Here is a 15,463-nt window from a genome sequence, read left to right on the forward strand (position 1 = left end):
TAACTGAGTGTAACTGGATGTGTTTGAGTGCTTCATCCCCAAAAACTGTAGGTCAAATCCTTCAATTTTTATTGGATTTATTTAGCGTATTGTCACATATTTTACTCACTTCTGACACACTATGTATCGTTCTTTTCCACTTTTTTTGTTTTCTCTTCTCTGTATCTCTTTATGCCATTTATTTTTAATATTAATTTTACCTTACTTATTTGATGCACTACAAAACACATTATATTGTGTGTGCATACATATTTTGTTTTGTGTTATGGGTGTGGCAAAAATATTTCATTCCTTCTGAAAAACATGTTATTTTCTTTCATTATATCTATATCTATATTTTTCACTTCCAACTAATGCCATTGTTTTTTCTTCTTCTTCAAATAAACTACTGACAGCAAGACCATTATTGTGTTTTTTTTAAACATTTTTTTATGTATTTATTCATTTTTTTCATACTCATATATGATTGTTTTGCTTATTAATTTAATGTTTGTCATGTGCATCAATCATATATATGTGTGCTTTTTTAAAAGTATATATTTTATTTTTATTTTTATTTTTCTCAAAAAGAGATGTTTATTAAAAAAAAGAGATAATTTATTTTAGGTATCAGTACATACGACTGATGTTTTTGTTTTGTTTTTTGGTTTCAAATTTCTCATGATTTATTTATTTGTTTTCTTTCATCACGTTTTTATTTTATTTCATTATTTTTATATACATTTTTTTCAGGAAACAATCCATTTCTGATTTATTTTATATTATTTATTATTTCATTTGGTATGGTATGGTTCAATGGTAAACAGTAAACAAAGTGGAGTCATGTAACGTGTGGATTGGAGGCTCTTTGACAATGCTTTCCCCGCCATGGAGTCTGCCATCTTGCAGCTGTGTTAAGTTTCTGTCGGAGACACTGCAGCGTACGAAACCATCCAGCCCAGCGGGGGAGGAGAGCATCCTGGGGCGGAGCTGCAGGCTGCAGACGGCAGCAGCAGAGTGAGGAGAAGCTCCTCATCTCTGTCTGGTTGTGCAGTCAGCAGCAGAGGTGAATTACCACCAGGAAACACACTGATAATCGAACTGCGCCGCGTCCATCACGGCTTCATCGCCGCCAGCACCAGCAGCTGCCAAGTGACACTTCCTCACACGTGAAGCTGATGAGAGAAACGTAACGTTCACGTGCAGCGTTTACGAGTCAAAACTGCTGAGCAAGCGCCATCTCTGAAACATTCAATTTGTCGTACCATTTTTGCACCCGTCGACTGGATTCCCCTCCCTCTAACAAACCCTGACACCCAGTGATACAAGAAGCGGTGGAGTTCAACGGGCGAGTCAAGACCTGTTTACGGAGTCGGCACACCACCCCGACTAAACTGTTTCCATGAAGGGGTGCAAAAGGTCAGCGACTGTTCGGGGACAGGTTGGTTCAGCCAGACTAACATTTACATGAAGCACAAAGCTCCCAGAGCCACTGGAGCTTTCCAGGAAAACAGCCTTTCATTGAGCGAGGCCACGGACTTTAATGGCTCCGGATGTCGGGGTGTTTGTCACCACAAAGTGTTGAGCGGATCAATACAAGCTAAGCAGAACTCATTAAGGCATCGGGCAACTTACGAACAAAACTATCATTTGCCATCACTGCAACAACATTGTTAGTGAGCCATTAGGGGCTGAAGAAAATATCTATTACACCTGAATATTAAATTCATGTAATATTTAATAAATGGTCCTCCTGTGCTGAGGAACCGTACTGACATACTGTGCATAATAAACTTGTTTTCACTGTACTTACAGTATCAAAACATATCACAATATATTGTTTCATTACCACCGTATCACGATACGTATCGCTTCACCAGATACCAGTCGATACACAGCCCCCTTAGCCAAGTCGTGTTGCTTCTCATGAACCCTTCCACCGTCTATGTTTCCATAAACCGTGAGGACACTTGCTCTCTCAGCACAACCAGAGGTCAAAAGGTAGAAACGTGAGTTGTGGAATTGCATCATAAATGTATCATAATCCTAAAAAAAAATGTTTTTCCCACTCGTTTAGTGTTTTTACCTCACTTTATACCACATCCATGAACCTCATTGGTTGCCTTCCTTTTCCTCCAAACCATGTGTCAAAATCAGAATCAGAAAAACTTTATTAATCCTGAAGGAAATAATATTAGAAAATGCAAAAAAGCTGTACTAAAGAGCTTAGAAACAAAGTGAACAATGAACAAGAAGAATCCTGTAATTTTTCCAGAGATTAATTGTATGTTTTTATTGCCACGAGAAGAAAGGACCTCCAGTGGCACTCGGTCTTTGAGTTGGCGAGTCTCAGTCTGTGCGTTCATGTTCTTCTGTATTGGACCAGGAGCGGATGGAGGGGGTGGGTGATGTTGTCCAGGATGCTCCTTAGTTTCAGGAGCATCCTTATCTCCATAACCAGTTAGTTACCATACATGAGTCGGCTCCACCAGTTCCACCCTGCCTGCACTTTCTTCTTCACTGTCACCTGCCGCTCTAATTCCAACCCTACACTGCACCCAAGATATTGACGTCGACTGCCTCGGCTCTGAACTCTGGACGCTAATGCATCAAAGGCCATGGTGTTTCGCTAAATGTTCCAAACGTGCGAGTTTCATATTTTGGGATCAAACCATGAATCCAACCAGTGAGATGACATATCTGCGCTGTAGCAGCAGTCAGATCAGCCGATGTGTTGGGTGCTGTCAGAGGCTTGCTCCAGGCGGCGCCGCCGATGGACCTGATCAAAGAGTCATGTTTGTGAAGTCTCTTCTCAAACAAGCCAAAGCAGCACAGAGCAGGGAATAAATATTGACGGTACATTTTATCCGACTGAGAAAACTGACTGAATGAGGCTTTAGAGAGCGTTTTGGATGTCATTCACCACGACCCTCGGCAGAGTGATGATGCAAACGCGTGAAACATCTCACAGCTGCCGCATGTTCTGCAGGTGAACTGGATCCAACAACCAAGACGTTCAGAGAGCAGGAGCACCTGGGGCGGTGTGACATTGAGAGTAGGGGGCGACATGCTGTTTTGTTTATCTTTCAGAGTGACAGTTTTGGAGCAAGTTCATAAACAGCTGCTGCGAAAATCTTCTCTCCAACAATCGGAGGAGTTGAGAAAGCTAGCGTCTTACAGCGTATAAACCACCCCTTCAGTCTCCCAAACAAAGGCAGGGGTGGACATCCGAGGCACTGCTACGATCTCACCCATATTTTCGCCACCGTCCAGCCTGCTTTTCTGAAGGACAAGCTGGAAAAGGTTGGCTTGGACCCTCCCCTCCCTTTTCCGATCACTTCCAATCTCTCATCCAGAGACCACAGTTTGTGATGACACAGACGTACCAGTCTGAAATTCAGGTCTGCAGTCTTAGTATTGCATCTCGGAGGCTGTTAGGGGGAACCGTGTGCTCAGCTGACTAGGCTCCAAATAGATTTCAGGAGGACCAAGGACTGGACTTCAGAAACCCCCTTGAGAAGGATTTGATCTCCCATGACAAGTTCTCGCATGACTTCTCTCAATTCACATTGGCTCAGCTAAGCATGGTGCCATTCCATTTTCCTTTGGTATCAGGGGTCTCACAAGTTTTCCCCACTAACCAGGAGGCCTGAGCATCGTGCTACATTCGCATAACATCCCAAACTTGGAAAACAGACATGCTAGCGTGGACAGAATACAGGGTACAACAGCAGAAAAATCTAGACCCTGCATGTCAACCAGCAGAGGAGTTGATGTAACATGACTGAAATAAAAAAAACACAGCACACTCACTGTCATAGGATTTTTAAAAATGGTTCTCGAGGTATAGGCCAAATGTAGAAAGTACCTAAAGCGACTCGGCCATTAGACCCCTCATGGAAAAGCGAGAGAAACAAAGCTCACTTGTGTAAAAGGTCAGACCTTTTCACACGTCCCACGACTGTCATTCGGATTTGACCCAGTGGTGAAAGAAGTTCGTGGTGGCTGCTGACAAATATTCCCGTTGCGCAGCAAGGTTTCAGGAATTAAAGTCAACGCAACCAGTCTTGCTATTACAACGCGAACTACGTCCCACGTATTCAAGAAACCAGTTGCATATCTCAGCAACACATTGACAAACAGCTACTTATTCACTATACTACTATATCTCCCTCCAACAGAGCTTTTGTCCTGGTATATCTGTGGCCCCACATCAGAAAAGTTGGTCTTTTCCTCCTACAGTTGTCAACATCACTTACGTTCTCTGTGACCACAAGTTAAAGTCTGACACACTGGCTCACAGCACAGGCAGCTATCTCGCAGGTCATTGCTTTAAAGCTGCTATGGAGGAGCCACTGTAGTTGGCAGCATTCAGTGAAGGTCATAAACAGCTTTTTTCTTCTGAAGCAATTAACCCACTTCTTCAGTGAGCTGGCAATCTGTGGGGAAGCAATTAAAATCCAGCTCCTGCCAGTGTTTGGACTGTATATAGGGGAAACCACGGTCATTATCGATTTAGCAGCCCGGTGATTTGCCTGAGATGTATATGTCGCCGTGAAAGCAGATGAAAGACACTGGACGTAAACGCTTGAACGGAGAGGCAGAAGGACGCACCTGGCTCCTTTTACAAACACCTCAACGCCATTCGAAAGCAAACACACCCTGGTAGTTGACCGCGAGTTTGAGCGCTGACCTTCACTGCCTGGTTTGGGCAACAAACTCCTCCTCCACCCACGGACGAATGCTGCGGCCTCTGTGTGTGTGGTGAAGATGGGCGCCGCCTCCTCATCCGTTCATTCTTTAACCTGAAAGAAGAAAATGTTTAGAAACTGTGCGGGACTATTCAAAATACGCATTCAGAGTCGGGATAGGCTTTTAAAGTGAGCGTTTGGGGAGATCTGCCACTTGCCCCTGCCACAGAGATTTCTTCCAAACAATCTTTTAGCAATTTTTTTTTGGGAGAAAATAGCTCTCAAAAGGAACATTGATAGACTGGAAAGCATTAAAAAAAACTTAGTCACATACAAATTTTCAAAAAGCAGCATGAACTGAACTGTTGTGAAGTTTTAAAATTGTGCTTTTTAGGGGGGAAAAAAAGCGGTTGGGGGGAATGCACAACTTTGAGTGTACAACTTTACAATGTAAAATTTGTGCCTGTGCAAATGTGCAACTTTTGACACAAATTCCTTGTCCAGCGGCCTGGTCATGCCATGTGGAACTCAGAATCCCCTCAAAAATCAACTCAAATTTCAAAGGAACCTTGTGTCTCTGTACTAACTATGTTTTACCACATGGCAATTCTATCTGTAAACTACGAATATCTGATGTTCTTTGATAGTCAGCTAGCCTCCCACTATCTTAGCGATTCGCCAACCAGAAAGCGTTTAAGAAAAAGAAGAAAAAAAAAACATTCAGATTGTTGTCAACAATTGTACAGAATTTTTGAAATTTAAATTGGAGTTTATGTTGAAGTTATGTTTATGTGAAGTCCAGTCGGTGAGTGTTAAAATATGATACGTTTCTAGCCAGGTGTTACTATCACTATGTGGTTCTTGGCTGAAGAAAGCTGGTGAGCTTCCATTTCCTCCACAAGCTGTATATATCCAGAACATTGAGGCGTACGGGTCGTGGTGCTGTTCTCGCCCTGGACATTGAACGCCTGACCTGTACCCCTCAGGCAGGATGGTGAGATCAATCGGACCTCTACTGCTCACCCCATGTCTCGACCATTGTTGAGTCGGCATTATATTTGTCTTCATTTACAGTGGTCTTCTCACTACTAAGATGGTTGGAAAAACACACGAGGAAACTGCAAGTCGAGCATTTTAGCCGAAGCCAGCGGTCAACAAAATAACAGTTATGGGTGTCATTCTGGTTAACTCACCAGAAACAAGATGCCTGCAGCTGGAACCTTCTGAACCTCGCGCTTGCTGCACTCCGAGCCAAGCGTCGTGCCAATTATTACATGACACCGCTGTCCATATCTCTGCTCAGAGAAATTCATAATTTATGACACATCCTCATTCAGCCTCTGGGGAGCGGAATCCTGTTAAAGTCGAATCAGATTGAGCAGCTGCTATCTCTGCCACTTCTTTGAAGAAGACTTTTGAAGGTGTTTCTATAGTCGCCATAATGTACCGAGCCACCAAGACGCTTGTTTAAAAGGACAGAGTCAATTCTGAGCAACAAAATAAATGCTTTCTCCTGTAAGTGAGTGAAGCAGTTGTTGACAAAGTCCTGGTCTGAACAGCAGGAAATAGATCATGAGAGACTCGACCGAGGGACATCATCGTATCAGAACGTAAGAATATTAAAGGTGCAGCATGTTATCACACTGACTCGTGCTCTGATTCCGTCTATAAAATTACTGCTGTACGTCAGAGAAAACTGTCCAAGATACTGCTCTGTAAGGTATTAACACAAACGCTAGTCTCCATAAAACACTTCCTGTTACACAGATAACTGAGCAAGCAAGTCTGTTCCTGGAATCTACATCTTCACCAAAGCCCCCCCAGCCACACGTGTGCATCATGCCAGAGCTGGCAGGTCATATGACTCGTAATCTCAGGGACCTACGTTGGGCGCCAATGCAGCAAGTCTTGAAGGTCAGGAAGGAAACTTCACTTCTCTGAAAGGCTCTCATCTTAGATGCACATCAGAATTCTAGTTGAGCCTCAGGCATTTTATGAAGTTCTGTAAGGGGCGGGTCATGTTTTCTGGAGTCATAATACGCTCAAAAATTGCACGAGGGCTATCTCAGGACAGAGCAGGGCTATATATATATATATATACATTATTCTGCAGCTTTAAAATTTGTTTTGGCACTCCAGTACGGAACTAGGTTAATGTAATAAAAATGTAATAATAACAATAATGATAATAATAATAATAATAATAATTTAAACAATGAAAAGAGAACAAACAAAACCACAAAACCATAAAACCATTGTGAATACAAAACGCATTTCCAGCAATAAAGATGTTTATTTTTGTGAATAAAATAGTAAATGTATTCTCCTGCCCTATATTGTAAAAATAAACACAGACGGCTCTTCAGGCTACTGAATACTAGGATCACTGCCTTACCATGTGACAGAAGATAAAAGTGCCCCAAACCAACAAACACTCCGTTTGTGGGCGATTAAACAGCCAGAAATAATTACACACCGCCACAGAAATTAACATTCTCAGGACCCTTTTGTTTACACAGATTATACTACCAGTGTTAAAATCAGGTCACAGTTCAACCTGGGTTAAATCTGCTGCTTTTGTTGGACATCTAAGTGACACTGTCGGAGCGTCCTGTGAAGGACAGGCCTGTCTGTTGTTCGTCATGTTTCTCTGTCAAACCAAATTTTTCAAAAGAAGACCTCGCCTCTCTGTTGCCGCGACGATGATGAAGTGATGGATGCTTTTGCGACACAAACAAGGGCTCCTGCGGCACACCACTGCCACACTAGTGCCACACATGTATCGATGCTTGATCCATCAAACACTTGAAATTGAATCTCCCACAGAGTTCATGGACGCCTGCAGCCAAGTGTAAATGCATCCATTACCTCATTTCTTAATCTCCTCACAGAGGCCATCGAAGCAGAGCCATAGGTGCCGGCCAAGTCCGTTCTTTTTTCCATAGTATTCTGGGTGAGAGACTCTCAGCTCAGAATAGCAATACCACACTGACTTTTATATTCACCTTGTGCCGCTGTAGTCGAGAATATCTGAAAGTGAATCTGTGATGATACAAGAGTGAAGAGCTCCATCTCACTCTCCCACCACCTACTTACCTAGATCAGTTCAGCGATTCGGCTTTCAGAAGTTGTCGACTCTGACCTTCAGACCTCAGAAATGTACCATTTATGTAGTTCCTTGACATCCTCAGACACTTCAGAGGAACTCTCGTGTGTGCTACCAGCACGTGCATCGCTGAGGATATAATGTGATTTCCATGTAGTGCCAGACACTTTTACCTGCCAAAATACTCCTCAGATTCTTCTGGATCATGTGCCGTGACACCTGAGTGTAAGCAAAGATGGTTTACACAGGATGCGCTGGTGGGTTAATGGAAGTCTTTTGTACGGCTCTTCTGTGCTGAAAGATTCTGGATGGTTGCCTCAGGAGAGAAAAAGAGAAGGCCAGCCGAGACGTCAGCTTCAGTCCAAGGTTGAGGGGGGGGATTCTGAGGGCCTGTCATGGCCGACAGCGACTTAACATATCAGTCAAGTCTGAGACAGGTCTATAAAAGTGGGTTCCTTATAGAGGGGACAACATGTGTCACAAGTGACAGTCTGATGGATGAGTTTACTGTTTGATCAAGGTACTGTGGCGCTTGTATAGGTCGGTATTTTCTCACCCGAAGACCACCAATATGGTTATTAAGGTGACTGGTAAACCTCTCATCCCTCTAAAAAAATGTCCTACTGCCAGACATTACGAAACGCACCCTTCACGTCACTGCCACCTGACGGACCTTTTGAGTTGCATGAATGTGTCATAAAACAAACAAACATTTTAGAACACATTGATGCAGCGATGCCTCCAGATGGCTGGTCAACTGAGCCACTTCAGATTCGGGCTGCAACTATATTGACTACCATATCAACAAGTCAACATGTGACTTGTGCAGGTGTAACGTGTTTGTAGTGCTTTAAATAGACTATAACTAAAAATATGTTAGTGAGTTATTGTCAACACTTGTGTAGTGTTGAATGTAGTTTTGAAACTTTGAATTTTATTTGCTCAAAATGTGGTGTCTCAGCAATTTTTTTCAAAATGAAAATGAAACCAAAGTGAATATAATCTCTACAACTGACATATTAAACTGGGTGTTTGCTGGCGGTTCGTGGATCTAGGACTCTGTTTATAGCATTAGCCACCAAGCTAAGCCATTCTGACACGGTTTGCTTCAATTGCAACCTGGTCTTAGTTTGTTTTGTGAAGATGCTGTTGTTTGTCATTTGAAATTGCTTTGTTGTATGTTTGTTTATGTCGCTAGCAGTTTTGCTTGAAAAACAGACATTTTACAAACAATATTTCATAATGTATTTCCAATGTCATTCAGCCCTACTTCAGAAAACCCACCAACACAGACCAAACTGGATCAGACTCATGCAACTGAAGTGCATGTTGAACAAAAGTGTGCGATACAAGTCCGATTTTCAGCACCAAGGACAGCGCTCTTGGAAAAAGAGGACAGTTTAACAGCTCTACTGTCAATTTAAAAAAAAAATGATATTAGATTTGTTGCTTCATTCACTTCTTAGTTAATAGTTCCAAAACGCCTCCTTTCTGGGAAGTGGACTCCATGTTTTCTCATACTGCCTTGTAAATAGCAGTGACGCGAGTCACCTTTGAAGAGGGAGCTGTTCAGGGCTCATCCATCAGCTTTCTTTAGCACCAGCTGGACTGTACCAATAGTTCAGCCATTTCCAGTGAACTTGCCTTTTCCTCCTCATGTGATCCATGGAGCACCACTCCGTATCACCGACTACGATCACATCAGCGGGATCGGCCACCGCGGCAGCATCAAAGTGTCCGCCGTGCTCCGGCACTTTCTCACACTCCTCTCTAAACTGTCAGTCCTGTGGTGAACTCTCACCTCCATTCTGTGTATCGTGGCGCCTTCACACAGCGGGACAGCACACAGCGAGGGAGCCGGATAATAAACCCACTGAAAAACACATCTTCTTTGTCTGTTTGATCAGGAGTGGAGGTCAAATCACTCACCAAAACCGCCACAATAAACAAGTGAAAGAAAGCCGTCGGCTCTCAGGCACTCAAAGACGCCGCCGGAGCTCGGTTTTTATTAGCCGCTTGGTTGACATCACCATGAAATTGATGGGGAGACAGCTGATAGCTACTAAAGATAGCATCGAGCTCACATCGCGGTACAGCGAGTCAATAGGCTGCAGGGGAAAGTGTTGTGTGCAGGCTGGGAACACAAAGACCTGCCAATACAGAGGCAGACACAGGCTTGAAGAGGAAACTCGCGCTCACGTCACACGCTTCACTCTGTGAATGCGCTGGAATAAAGTGACAAACGCCATGTTAAAATGCCAAATAAATGTGGTAAATTCAATTCAACCAAAAAACAGATCGTATTTGACAAATGTAGTCGCAAGTCAAATCTAAATGCTAAAACAGAACCGAGAGGCCCAGACTTGACTCCTTCCATGAAACATTTCCACCTTTTCAGTGGGAATACTGAGGCGTTCCGAGGTGAACTGAGAAAGATCCTCTCTCCAGTGTCTACGGACGGCTTCGTAGTGACTTTGTTTTCCTTTTATTGCTGGTTACTCCCACCAAATAATAATTCCGTATGCTTTCTTCCCATCAACAGCGCCAGGAGTCCCATGAATAACAGTGCACTTCCAAGCACCGTCGACCAATCGAATGTAAGTGTTGCAACTTGAAAAACACAAACATGGCGCCTGGGATAGCTAAGTTGCAGGTTCACTGAGGCAGGAGAATCACCAAAATTTAGATCGAATTTAGCGGCATTACAGCGGAGAAAAATCCTTTGGGCACTTTAACTTAACAGACACCTCTATCGCTAAAAGCCAGCAGCTGATCCCAATTCTCTTTTACCTGAGTCAAATGCACTTCTTTCCCTCTTCTCAATAAAACACCTGACATGTGGGACACACCACAAACAAACTAAAATGAATCTCCTTCATCGTTTTCTGTCACTTTCCATGTTGATACAAGCGAAGTAAAGAGAGTAAATCAAACCTGTGACTGTCTTAGTTGCTCCTCATCCGTTACTCCTCACGCTCCTCCGTTGCCTTCCAGGCGTGATGCGGGGAGAGGAGAATACACACGCCACGTCGCTACACAAACCACTTCTACCGTCTATTTTCCTCACAGGTCCAGAGCCGCTTCCTCTTCAGCGAAGTGTGCGTTTGTACGGCGATAATGAATTACCTGCGAGAATTCATTAGCCGGGAAAACTGTTCCGATCAACATAAAGATGCGCTAAAGACACGATAAAACATCAGTTCTGCTACATAAAGAACAGATTTATGCAAAGGTGTTTTTGCCTGTTCACAGGACATGGTTCCAGCTTGGTTTCCTAATGCAAACAACTTCACATGCTAGTGTGCAATGATGAAAAGGAATCTTCTTCCTCAGTTTTGGTCTCAATCTTCTCAAAATATTTGTGCTACAAAGAGTATTATCTACTGTTCATAAACACACAAAGCTGTTCAGCAGCAATAACACGGTGTAATAACATGTTCTGCCAGTAAAATTTGGGGGGTGAACCTGCTCGGCAGAAGAAAACAGAGTTAGATCTGGATTAAAGAGCCAGAATGGCCACAGTTTGAGACCAATGGTCTTAATATAGCGTCAGCAACCTCAGGAGGAACGATACTGAGCAGCCCATGCAGATCAACATGGGCTACGTGGATCCAGCAAGGAGTTCTTTTGCCACTATTTGTGTTTGAAAATAGATGTTTGAGTAAGGGTTTTTGCTTGTATCTCTGGTCAAAATGTTGACGCTAAAAAGGAGCTTGTGTTTTACCGCAGCACATTCCTTTTTTGTCTACACACTTCATCTTCTCTCTGAATTATCCATCATACATATGTATGCGGCTATTTACAGTGCAGAGTTCACATCGCTTTTGAGTCCTTCTGAAATAGTGGGGCGGGCCCCCTATGGAATGTGACCTCGGGAAACATACTTTTTTTCCGTACTACAATAAAGTGTAATAGCACATCTACTCATGTGTCTGTTTTTTGTTTTTATTTCAGTCTTTTCTGTTACAGACAAAAACAACGTTAATAAAGTTGTTCTTCATTGTAAGTTGATCTATATTATTTTCTTTTCTTTAATGCGAACAAGGATACGATGTTATGCAGAGCTGTACTTATAATAGTTTTAGAAACAAATGATACTATTTACAGAGGAGAGGTGGTGGGCGTGAAACATGTACTTCTTCCTGGTGGGGGCGCAACAGAAAAGCACTGTTCTAAATGAATGTTTTCCTTCGACCTGGGATTTTTATTTTGTCACATTATAAAGCCTTCTCTCTCTTTATAATGACGATGAACATAATTTGATTTCATTGCGTACTGCCACAAGGAAGCGCTTGTAAACATCTAACACAGAAACCATACGGCACATGAAGTAAGGGCCTTGACAAGTATTTCAAACATACATGTGCTGGCATGCGTGTGTGTGTTCCAGCGGCCTCATTACAGAAACATCAAAGAGCCTGTGTCTGACTCGCATCATTAAACATATGTCGAGCACAAACCAACACGGACTCACGCGTGGAAACCTGTAAAAGCCGCGCACGCACACACACACACCTCCTCCACTCTTGTCTGTGGCCACACGTGAGCGTCAAGTCATGTGTGCGGATCTTCCTCCTAAGCTAATTCAAGGCTTTGCTCGGTGGCCGTCACTAAATCCCGAGCTTAAGATCGCCGTGGCACACCGAGGTAACCAGAGGTGAATCTGCGAAATTGCACTGTCCACGCCAACATCTCAATAAGCTGAACGTTGGCTAACCTCACTGCTCAATCTCCAGTTCATACATTTGAGCTCCGGCTGCTCTGCGGAAAGTCAATCGCACCTCATTACACCTAATCCATCCTGCGAAAAGTTCTTACCAACCCACTAGTGCACCTTTTCATTCCATTATTTTTGGAGAGGGTAATAAATCCAACCCCGCCGTGGCTGCTCGGCGCGGAGCTCGGTTCGGTCTGGAGAGTGATTTGTTAAAGGACTGATAAGTGCTCTCATCATATGTCTCATTAAATTATTGTGAAGCACCTGAAGAACCACCAAGCTGGACTCCACTGTTGATAAGAAAGTCCGGAGCGTGACAGCTTGGTTTTTAAGTTCAGAACTTTGATGCAGCAAGTTGGTTCATTTAATAAGCGTTTTCATTTAATTTAATGTAACAGTTTTCTCTCCAGACAACAGGGAACTTATAAAATTGAAATTCTTATGCAAATATTTTCAAGACATTAAAAGAGCTTTAGTTTAAATAAGGTGATATAAAAACTTGAATATAGCAGCCGTCGTGATTTACTGTGCTATTGTCAAACCAAATAAACAATATTTTGTTGTTTAAATGCATGTATGGTGAATATACCAAATTCATTCAAATTGAAAAATCTGGCTTCTTGTGGCAAATATTCATATACTATTAAACTCCAATTCATTGTAGATTTTTTTATTGAATCCGCCCCCTAGTTTTTGCTGGATGGTGGGGGCAGCAGAGGCCCTGAGAGGCCCAACTTCCTTCTTCCTGGAAACCAACAGCATCTCAGGCGGAACACCATTGATCAACTTAACAGCAGGATCATCAAACTTTCAATTCTCGACTCTATCCAGTAAAGAACTCATCCATCTATGCTTCCATTATCCATTCACCCCTTCACATCACCCACAGTCAGTTCATCCACTGATAGGTTCATTGGTCCATCCATTCCCACCGATCTGCTCATCCATTCTTTAACATTTTGTCACTTCACTCTCCATCCACTCCTTCACCAACCCCTCCATCCATCCAGTCATTTGTTGGTGTCATCTACATCTATTCATTGCCATTTATCATCTCTCATTATGAAGCCCAATAGTTTTTCCAACACTGTATCCAACAGTCCATCCATCCATTCATGCCATCCCTAAGTGTCTTTCCAGCCGATCCACTTACTCATTCAACCTTCTGCTCAACAAAACCTGTCACGGATCCCTCAATCCATCGATTCCTCCACACGTCTATTTGCTCCTTCATCCACCCACCATTGAACCGACCACGAGTCAATCTGTAAGGATCTACAGTCCATTCATTGAACTCATCATCCATGTTTTCATTTGTTGAACATGTGTGACATTGTCCCGGACATGAGAGGTCAAAACTTTAATACATCACCCTGGCAAGAGTCAGACGTACCATCAGACTGCGGCGGAGCTTGTTATCAGAGTTGTTGAGATGGAGGGTCGGACGAGGAGTTTGTGGAGGACGCCGAGCACGGGTTTATTTCAGGCATACGGAGGCGAGCACAGAAATAGAAGAGGGCGACCGTGCACCTGGTCTTGCTCTGAAGGGTCCTCTCTCTGTGCTGACCTCCTTCACTTCACTCACAGACATGATGTCAACACCAGAGTGGTCCTGGATCTGAGACAAGTGCGGAGGATCATCAATCATTAAGATGTCCTTGTATACGTTCTGAAGAGTCCAGGGAGGCTGTCGACGGCTGAGTGGACAGTCAAGGCACCCGTGCTCAGAAAACGTTTGGTTAACAGGCACTCTTGCAGATCGACTCGCCAGTCTGCCAATAAGTCACCGGGGACCTTATCGACGGCAGTGATGTTCTGCCGCTGAGGTTAGAAACACACTGAATTATTTCACAAACTCATCTTTATTCATGACCCTCTGGAATACTACATAAATAACACAATTATTTCCCACTGTACTGAATTCTCTGTGTATCCTGGATCATCGTGTGTGCGCTATAAACATCTGCATTGTAATCGTCTTCATTCCTGAGCCGTGAACGCACGTACAAGCAGCACAACCTCCCACCGTTATCGTCAACGCAACATTAACTTCCGAGTGCATAACAACTCTCTCAACAAAGCCACACAAACACGCCTCCCTCGCCGCAGTAACAGCCAGCGAGCGTCTCGCTAAATACTGATGCCGCTATCATCGCGTGCATCTGGACCATCGCCCCTCTTCAGTAACCTCCGCAGGAACTCAATTAACTCCAGCCACACTTCTGCACCATGCATTCAAATCCCTCCTCACCCTCCCTCTATCTGGCTAACCTTCCGTGCCCTTTACTTTCTTCAGCGGTCTTCAGTGTCCTCACTATCTACTGTTGCTTCTGCCACACCGTTCCTATAGCCTTTAGCATCACTGTGATGTATTGATTTTTTTTTCACCTGAGACCCCACACACGCAGATAAATTCTGTCTTACTGCCCATGTAGAATCCCGTCCTCCAAACCTCGAAACATTGTAACAGTATGGACTTTCTGACAATGTTTTTTTGGTTTTTGCAGGAAAATTCCAAACAAAAAAAAACAGTAACTACTTGTGTTTCAGGTTCCAAGTGATTCATATTTGTGACAGTAGGGTTCTCCCCAGGATTTTTTTTTTGTCGGGTGTTTTTTTGGGTGTCTCTTTACCTGCATGGCCAATAAGAGAGCAACAAAAGTGCCTCACATGTCCCAGCCTTACGGTCTATTTATGCTCAGTGTTAGGTAGAGATCCAGATACGGATGGAGCTTTCTGTCTCGACTCTGCGTTCATTTCCTCCATATTTACACAAAGCTTACAGACACGGACCAAACGGAGCAGTGCCACTGGAAACCTTGAGGGGCAGTGTTGCTCTTACTACCCGATATGTAGCTCTAATGAGACATGAAGAAGACATAACAATGGCGGAAATCCTCCGTCCTCCAGTCGTGACATATTTAACAGCCTCACTGACCACCAGATCCTACAACATATGAGCAAAAAAAA

General features: G+C 43.4%; 1 protein-coding gene across 3 annotated transcripts in view; it reads right to left on the bottom strand.

The window, feature by feature from the left end:
- LOC128747419 (leucine-rich repeat and fibronectin type-III domain-containing protein 2) overlaps positions 1–15,463 on the bottom strand; it is an 89,569-nt gene that overhangs the window by 48,477 nt on the left and 25,629 nt on the right. For 2 of the 3 annotated variants that reach the window (XM_053845296.1, XM_053845297.1), the window contains exon 2: positions 4,673–4,784. The gene's annotated coding sequence lies outside the window, so the exon portion shown is untranslated. Of the gene's footprint in view, positions 1–4,593; positions 4,785–15,463 lie in introns of all 3 variants that reach the window. The other variant, XM_053845298.1, reaches the window with a different exon arrangement.

This window comes from Synchiropus splendidus, chromosome 16, assembly GCF_027744825.2.
Source record: "Synchiropus splendidus isolate RoL2022-P1 chromosome 16, RoL_Sspl_1.0, whole genome shotgun sequence".
Classification (NCBI taxonomy): Eukaryota; Metazoa; Chordata; class Actinopteri; order Syngnathiformes; family Callionymidae; genus Synchiropus; species Synchiropus splendidus.